Source organism: Balaenoptera physalus (genome assembly GCF_965194825.1).
Source record: "Balaenoptera physalus genome assembly, chromosome: X".
In the NCBI taxonomy this organism is placed as follows: domain Eukaryota; kingdom Metazoa; phylum Chordata; class Mammalia; order Artiodactyla; family Balaenopteridae; genus Balaenoptera; species Balaenoptera physalus.
Window position 1 is genome coordinate 18,416,859 of NC_138903.1, and position 8,817 is coordinate 18,425,675.

The 8,817-nt window shown below is 37.3% G+C and overlaps 1 pseudogene across 1 annotated transcript; it reads right to left on the reverse strand.

Annotated features, from left to right (window-relative positions):
* Positions 1 to 3,968: 3,968 nt before the first annotated feature.
* Positions 3,969 to 4,451, reverse strand: LOC309652966 (ATP synthase subunit g, mitochondrial pseudogene; annotated as a pseudogene). The gene has a single exon. The product of its transcript is annotated as an ATP synthase subunit g, mitochondrial pseudogene (transcript).
* Between the last annotated feature and the right edge of the window lie 4,366 nt (positions 4,452 to 8,817).

The window sequence follows — 8,817 nt, forward strand, 5'->3', positions numbered from 1 at the left end:
CTTGGATTGGAAGATTCAATATTGTGAAAATGACTATACCACCCAAAGCAATCTACAGATTCAATGCAATCCCTATCAAATTACTAATGGCTATTTTTACGGAACTAGAACAAAAAATCTTAAAATTTGTACAGAGACACAAAAGACCCCAAATAGCCAAAGCAGTCTTGAGGGAAAAAAATGGAGCTGGAGGAATCAGACTCCCTGACTTCAGACTATACTACAAAGCTACAGTAATCAAGACAATATGGTACTGGCACAAAAACACAAAAACAGATCAATGGAACAAGATCGAAAGCCCAGAGATTAACCCACGCACCTATGGTCAACTAATCTGTGACAAAGGAGGCAAGGATATACAATGGCGAAAAGACAGTCTCTTCAATAAGTGGTGCTGGGAAAACTGGACAGCTACACGTAAAAGAATGAAATTAGAACATTCCCTAACACCATTTGACATAAATCACAGCAAGATCTTTTTTGATCCACCTCCTAGAGTAATGGAAATAAAAACAAAAATAAACAAATGGGACCTAATGAAACTTAAAAGCTTTTGCACAGCAAAGGAAACCATAAAAAAGAAGAAAAGACAACCCTCAGAATGGGAGAAAATATTTGCAAATGAATCAACGGACAAAGGATTAATCTCCAAAATATATAAACAGCTCATGCAACTCAATATTAAAGAAACAAACAACACAATCCACAAATGGGCAGAAGATCTAAAAAGACATTTCTCCAAAGAAGACATACAGATGGCCAAGAAGCACATGAAAAGCTGCTCAACATCACTAATTATTAGAGAAATGCAAATCAAAACTACAATGAGGTATCACCTCACACCAGTTAGAATGGGCATCAACAGAAAATCTACAAACAACAAATGCTGGAGAGGGTGTGGAGAAAAGGGAACCCTCTTGCACTGTTGGTGGGAATGTAAATTGATACAGCCACTATGGAGAACAGTATGGAGGTTCCTTAAAAAACTAAAAATAGAATTACCATATGATCCAGCAATCCCACTCCTGGGCATATACCCAGAGAAAACCATAATTCAAAAAGACACATGCACCCCAATGTTCATTGCAGCACTATTTACGATAGCCAGGTCATGGAAGCAACCTAAATTCCCATCGACAGACGAATGGATAAAGAAGTTGTGGTACATATATACAATGGAATATTACTCAGCCATAAAAAGAAACAAAATTGGGTCATTTGTTGAGACGTGGATGGATCTAGAGTCTGTCATACAGAGTGAAGTAAGTCAGAAAGAGAAAAACAAATATCGTATATTAACGCATGTATGTGGAACCTAGAAAAATGGTACAGATGAACCGGTTTGTAGGACAGAGTTTGAGACACAGATGTAGAGAACAAACGTATGGACACCAAAGAGGGAAAGCCGCAGGGGGGTGGTGCTAGTGGTGTGATGAACTGGGCGATTGGGATTGACATGGATACACTGATGTGTACAAAATTGATGACTAATATGAACCTGCTGTATAAAAAAATAAATAAAATAAAATTTAAAAATTAAAAAAAATTAAAAAAATAAAGTTCAAAGGACTGGGGGGAAAAAAAAGAAAGGCAGCAGAACTGTTTCAGATTAAAAGAGACTAAAGCAATAAGACAATTAAACGTAATATGAGATCTTGGACAGGATCCTAGACTTTAAAAGAATTGCTATAAAGGGCATTATTCAATTGGCAAAACTGAAATGTGGATTATAGATTAAATAATAGTACTGTATCGATGTTAAATTTCTTGATTTTGATAATGTGATTATGTAAGATAATATTCTTGTTCTTGGGGAATATAGATTTATATATCTAGGAGTAAAGGGGCATTATTTCTGCAACTTGCTCTGAAGTAATTCAGAAAAAAATATATTGATATCTATCTATCTATCTATCCATCCAGAGGCAGAGAGAATGATAAAATAAATGGGGAAGAATATTAACAACTAATGAATCTAGATAAAGAGCACATGGGAATTTTCCATACTATTTATGAACCTCTTATGTAAGGTTGAAATTATTTCCAAATAAAAAGTTTTTTAAAAAATTTAAAAAGATATTCTCTATACTTGGCATTAAGCATTAGTTGTCTCAAAAGTCTTGTATTGCCTCGCTTTCATCTTGTATGCACTGAAATTATTAGCATTGACACAAAAAATTCTTAACAGTGTCAAAGAACTCTAAAAAAATTATTACCTCTTTTAAATTATGCAAAATTTACCTAAAATCTGTTGGATTTGAAATACGATTCACTGGTGTCAATTTTAGAGATCAAGTTTACGTACTTATTCAGTGGATACCACAAATATTCTTTACTATTGTTGTGTGGGAACTTTTTGTTTGGTTCTTTAGCTTAATTCAATGTGCCCCATTCTGAGGAACATTAAAAATGGAAATGTTTTATCTAAGTATCATGTTTTAAAAGAACTTTTAGTTTATTTGTAAGTGACATCATTTGAGACAATTGCTATTCTTAAGGAAATTTGTGGGTGTATGGTCCCAGTGTTTTGGGGGGAGCATTATTGACATGTAGTAGGAGGAGGTCAGAATTGATAGACAGTGTGTGGGACAAACCTAACCCACGAAAAATTATCTTACTTCTGCATTACTTTCAATGTCCCACTGGACATTCATCATGGCAATAACCTGTTGATAATTATTAAATGTGGAGCATAATTCCATTTTTTAATTTAAAAAATATTTTGCACAGTTTTAATAATCACTGAATTTTCCAGGAATGTAAATGTTACTATCATATACATTGAGGAAAGAGTGAATTTTTTAAAAAATTCTATTAGAAACTGTTTACCAATCTGGAAAATCATGCCATCAATGGCAATGCCACTCATATTTGAGTGGCCAACACAACACACCTAAATCAGTCTGCATTATGAACCAGTCCCCACTATGGAGATTCCACTAATATACACGAATATAACTATATAGCCTTTATTTCAAAATGTCCAAAATTTTTAAAGTTTCAACAATATTCAATTGCATATTGTCCTATTTCTTTTTTTTTTAATTGAAAATGACCTGGTTTGGGCTTTTGGATATTATTATTATTGCTGTTGTTGTTATTACTATCAATGTTATCTTTTAGACCAGCTTCAGGTTCACAGTAAAATTGAGCAGGAAATGCAGATATTTCTCATATACTTCCTCCCCTGCACAGCCTCCCCCACTATCAACACCCCACATTAGAGTGTGGTATATTTGTTATAATCAGTGAACCTACACTGACACATCATTATCACCCTATATCCTTAGTTTATTTTTATTTTTTTATTTTTTATTTTTGGCTGTGCCCCGTGGCACAGAACTTCCCTGACCAGGGATCAAACCTGCGCCCCCTGCAGTGGAAGCGTGAAGTCTTAACCACTGGACCACCAGGGAAGTCCCTAAATCTTTAGTTTATATTAGGATTCATGGTGATGTACATTGTTCTGTGGGTTTTGACAAATGTATAAGGACATGTATCTACCATTACAGTATTGTACAGAATAGTTTTACTGCCCTAAATATCCTTCTTTCCACCTATTCATCCCTCCCTCCCCCTAACCTCTGGCAATCACTCATCTTTTTACCGTCTCCATGGTTTTGCCTTTTCCAGAATGTCATATAGTTGGAATTAGAATGCTAAAACATATTGAATGTAGCCTTTTCAGATAGGCTCCTTTCACTTAGTAATACGCATTTAAAATTTCTTATTTCTTTTAAATCCAAATTCATTTATTATAAGTAGAAGTAAACATCTGACTCTTTGTAGTGTGATTGTGCTGAAACATTTAGTTGAAATATATTTTATATTATAAATTACTTTCCTCTTATTTCTCCTTTAGATCACAGGATATTATGTAGATTTTAAAAACTTACTGTGAAGTTGGATTATATTACCCTTGAATTTCATCTCAGTAGAGCACAGAGGATGATATAAAATATTTCTCCTTTTTTTTTTTTGACACATTGCCTTATTTTATTCAAATAGCAGTCTGCTCACACATGGTCCAAGAATACCCAAATAATAAAGCAAAGATTGGTCTTCAAACACCATAGCCAATGATGCCACGCTTGCCTATGATCTCGCCAACATAAAACCACATCCACACCTCAGTGGCCACCAAACCATTCAGTAGAGCTTCCTTAACTGTGAGCTGTTTGAAGCTACCAGTTTGAGCACTATTGATAATTTTTTTCAAGCTCTGAATAGCTGTAGGGATCGCAGCAGAGGTTGGAGGAACCAGCTTAACCTTGTGTAGTGCCAAAATGTGGCCAATCGAGGCTTCGAGTAAGTCACAGCAGCGTTGAACAGCGCTGGGGCCTTCTCCGCGAGGTTATGGACAAACTGGGCCATGGTTCTAGGACGGAAAGCCCGTCACCCTGACTGGCCAGCAGAATCTCCTTCTTTTCTTAATTTTTTCATTTTATTTAAAAATTTTCCAGCTTTATTGAGATATGATTGACAAATAAAAATTATATATGTTTAGGTTGTACAACATGATTTTCTTTAAGGCATACAATGTGATGTGAACCTAAAAAAGTTGAACTCATAGAACCAGATTAGAATGGTGATTGACAGAGGCTGGGGTGGAAGAAATGAGGAGATGTTGGTCAAAGGATAAAAACTTTCAGTTATAAGATGAATAAATTCTGTGGCTGTGATGTACAGCATGGTGATTATGGGTAATAATACTGTATTGTATAGTTGAAATTTGCAAAGAGAATGGATCATAAGTGTTCTCACTACACACACACCCAAAAATGGTAACTATGTGAGGTAATGGATGTGTTAATTAACTTGATTGTGATAATCATCCACAATGTATACATATATAAAATCATCACATTACAAAATATTTCTTTAAAAATGGAGTGAGCATTCTTCAAAATATTTAAAAATGAATTACTGTATGATCCAGCAATTCCACATCTGGGTATGTACCCAGAAGAATTGAAAGGGTCTCAAAGGGATATGTGTATACCTATGTTCATAGCAGCATTACTCACAATAGCCAAAAGGTGGATGCAACCCAAGTGTCCATTGACAGATGAATGAATAAGCAAAATGTGATATATATAATATCACACACACACACACACACACACACACATATATAGTGAAATATTATTCAACCTTAAAAAGGAAGGAAATTCTGACATATGATTCAATATGGATGAAACTTGAGGATATTAAGTAAGTGAAATAAGCCAGTCACAAAAAGACAAATACTGTATGATTCCACTTATATAGGTACCTAGAGTAGTCAAATTCATAGAGACAGAAAGTAGAATGATGGTTGCCTGGAGCTTGGGGGAGGAGGAATGAGGAGTAATTGTTTAATGGGTACGGAGTTTCAGTTTTGTCAGATGAAAAGAATCCTGGAGATTGGTTTCACAACAATGTGAATGTACTTAACATTACTGAACTGTGCACTTACAAATGGTTGAGATGGTACATTTTATGTTATGTGTATTTTACCACACACAAACAAACAAATAAACAAACCTGGGTGGAAGGGCATTGAGTATGATAGAGTTGAGATCCACTGCTCTGCAGGCTTGAAGGAGGGGCATGGTCTATAGTCTACTTGACCCCACTTTCCTATTCCCAGCAGGTTACACATCCTCCAGTGTGGAGACAAGGAACAGTGAAAGAGAAAGTCATTTCTTTATATGACCACCAATGGTAAGTTGATTGAGCTCATTGTGTAATTTTTCACTGAGCGTTCATCCTATTGTCAAAAGACTCGGTGTGGCCAGGTGATGATCCCAACAGCCCTGCTGATGAAGGAATCACCTCCAAGCAGCTCCCCTGGGGGACTCAGCACAGCTGCTATCTGACTCTCAGCTGGGCGTCTGCCACCACATCCACATTCACCACTTTTCTGTGAGCACCTCTGCTCCAAGTGAGCAGTATCCTAGCCATTCTGCAGCCTGTCTCTGGGACCTGTTGGCACAGGAGGTACCCATCTTTCCATAAGCTTCAGAAAGTGAAAACTGGGAATTTGAATGGTCAGGCATTTTTTAAGAGATACTGTCTCTTGCACTTCCCATCTCTCCCCAGTACCTTAGGAGGCAGAGCAATATGACCAATGATAAAGATATCAGCTCCCACTTGTAGACCTACCCAAATATTGACTAGTTTTCTCAATATTGAGGGAGTAACCAAGAGTGACCCCCCCCCCTCCTGTTCTTTCTCAGGAAGGTGAGGTGAAGGGATAATCTCCCTTTAGGAATACAGGAGGAACACAGGAATACATGAACACTGATCCAGGAATAGTGCTCAAGGTTTGTAATCATATTTCCATTTGCAGATGGACCCTAGGCATACCTCCAAGAGGACTGCTCTCTTCCCTCTCAGTATCCCTAGTTTTTCTCTTTATGGAAAATGCCAGGTGGCATGGAATCTTTGAGCCAAAAACTAAGCCTTTTTTAAATCCAGTCTGGGAAAATTTGTCTTTGTTCCAAATAAGGCTTGATTTCAGCTACATGTCTACTTTATTCTAAAATCTCTATAGAAGGAAAAGGTCTCAAACAGTCCCTCATGCCACTCGGTCACACAAGCCTCATCAACAGTGTTTTCTTGCAGATCTGCACCCTCCTAGTTATACTACTTCATCCTGTTTGTGCCTACTCTTGCTAGGGGCTGCCTGAATTTCACGCCCCCTACCCGCGCTACACACACACTCATATCTTGGCTTTCACAGCTTCAGCTCCAGTTCATTGTTTAGACTAACCATTAGTCTGATCTTGCTTTAGACTTCGGTTTCCTGCACTGATTCATTCATTCATTTAGTCACACAAAAACATCCTTGGGGTTGGATGGGCTTTCCTCTAGGCTGGACAATCTAGAATACCTTAGCTGCAGGAGTTCTGATTCGCATGTCTTTCTTCCTGCCCCCGGGAGCAGCAAAGTTAGGCATGTACTTCTCACGGGGAAGGTGTAAGCACAAGAATGAGTGAGCCAAATCCAGCAAGCACTTTTTAAGACTCTATCACATTTGCTAATCCCATTGGCCAAAGCATGTCATCGTGACTAAACCCAGGGGGAAGGAATTATGTCCCAGCTCTGTTGGAAAGGACTGCAGAGTTATATGACAAAAGGTATAGATACAGGTAAAAGTGGAGAATTGGGGTCACTTATAGAATCTTTTGCACAACTACACCCACATATCTGCCCAAACCACACTTCAGTTTGCCATGCCTTTTGGATGTTATTAAAGGTGACTCTCTCTGAGTAACTTTTCTCTTAATTTGCATTTAGGCTGCTCAAATTCAGTTTGTTCACCTCACAGTCGTGTTCACATCTTTGTCCTATATAGTGAAATGCCAAAATATAGTAGAAGCATATTTTTAATCTTGTAAAGTTGTTTTAGGACTAGAAAGCAGCTTGTGGAAATATAATAATTAGAGACAAATGATTATTAAAGGCTATTCTAGATCTGAATTTAAAAAATTACTTTATGTGCTATTTGATCAGTAGATGGCCTTTTGCCCAAGTCTACACCTTTGAATCAGGTTTGAGAATACGAACAACCCCAGGACACTCAAGGGGATGTAAAAATTTGAATGATGGGGCTCCCCATGCATTCTTTCATTGGGTGGTGATGAAAGAACTGGTAGTTCTGAGATGGTGTAAGCGGTTGACATGAACTCGAAGTCTTATCTCTTGCAGGCTGATTCAAGGAAGTTCACAGAGCACCTCTGTACTAATGCTCTTGGTGGGTTGGCATGAGATATTTTTGTGTTACAAAGGTAGTGGTAGAACCAAGTATGATCTTAGGACAGTATGGTATGATGGAAAGATCGCTGAATTGGCAGCTTGGAACTCTGAATTCTAGACCCCGATAAGCCACGACGTTAGCCACGTACACTTGGATGAGTCTCTTAACCTCCCTGAATCTTAGCTTTCTCATTTGCAAATATAGAATGGTACTAGATATTCTTAAGGTTTTGCCTAGCTCCAAGATTCTATCATCCTAACAAGTATTACATATCTAACAATTGGAATCCTTTCCAATTGGTCCTAAGCATATCATAGTTGCTAAAAGGAAATCTAGGGATTTGCCAGAGTTTTATCCCCCTATTTATTAATTATGTATGATGAAAAGATAACCTGTACCATAGATAATGTCCTCAGTCCTGTTGTATCTTGAAGCTAGACAGGAGTATATAACTTACTTAATACAAACTTGTCTTAACTACTAGAAAAACAGCTCAAAATGTATGCCCTACTGATAATGGGTTAGCATTATCATATTCATATGTAAAGAATCCTTTTTCCAAATGCATGCTGTAAATGATATAATGAAGGCCTTGCTAATGCATGGTGACTGAGGTGTCTTTCACCACCTCAAGAACTGATTTTAGGCAAACAATGATGGCTTCTTTTTCAAATCCCCAGTGTTGTTATTTTAGTTACAAACAGAAAGGGATTGCAAAGATATTGTGATTGATTTGTTGGCAAGTTTACAGCCTCTGTCAGTGATTTATCAGGTTTATATGGCTCCCTGTGAATTTCAGCAGCTAGAGTTATCCACTTATTATTTTCCAGTGCATTAGGTTGGTGGTATGATAGGCTGTCTTCAGATGTATGTTATATCTTCCATCCACTTCTTACTACCATTAGTGAGTTAGATGTTTTTAGATTATCATTACTGCCACTTGAGCTCTTGGAATCCACACATTCACTCAGTAGTTCAGGGGAGCTCTATTACCAGAAGCCAAATGTTTTGGACACCTGGGAATAAACAGTCATTATGAAAAAAATTAATTTTTCCCACATTACTCTATAAAC